Source organism: Octopus bimaculoides, chromosome 2, assembly GCF_001194135.2.
Source record: "Octopus bimaculoides isolate UCB-OBI-ISO-001 chromosome 2, ASM119413v2, whole genome shotgun sequence".
Taxonomy (NCBI): domain Eukaryota; kingdom Metazoa; phylum Mollusca; class Cephalopoda; order Octopoda; family Octopodidae; genus Octopus; species Octopus bimaculoides.
In genome coordinates, this window is record NC_068982.1 from 143,916,688 (window position 1) to 143,917,326 (window position 639).

General features: G+C 27.1%; 1 protein-coding gene across 1 annotated transcript in view; it reads left to right on the top strand.

The window, feature by feature from the left end:
- Positions 1-639, top strand: part of LOC106881078 (cadherin-like and PC-esterase domain-containing protein 1) — a 174,928-nt gene that overhangs the window by 123,202 nt on the left and 51,087 nt on the right. The gene's annotated exons all lie outside the window — the stretch shown is intronic.

The window sequence follows — 639 nt, forward strand, 5'->3', positions numbered from 1 at the left end:
TATATAAAATATCTTGAACCCAAATATTTTTAATATGTACGCTTATAATGAAGAATTTTACCACTATATCAATATTATATCAGTTAAAGATTTTTTGAATGAAACTTGCATATATATATATATATATATATATATATGTATGTATATATACCATAAGCTTCACAACTGTGCAGTTAATGGGAAGAACTTCAAAGAATGTTTAACTGCGTTGAAAAGATCTTGCGATGACAAAGGCATTTCTACACCTGTATTTATTCTAGACAATGCAAAAATTCATCACTACGGTAGATTACGCTCAGCAATAAACGAGCTAAATCGAAATTTAATTTACCTACCCCCTTATTAACCTTTCTTAAATCCGATTGAAAATGCTTTTTTGTGTTTGGAAAAATTTGGTCTTTTCGTTCTAATGCATGAAATGAAAATGAATTAAAGGATTTAATATCAAACAAATTCAACACGGTGAACACTGCGATTCATTTAATGGGAAAATGTTAGGCTATATTTGTTCTTCAGAGAAGAAAGAGATCATTAATGAATAAAATCATATATATCTCTTCTTCAAAAAGCTTTACTTGGATTTTATAAAACTTCTCAAATAGAAAATTTTTCATTGTTTTGTACCGTTGTTTATATATA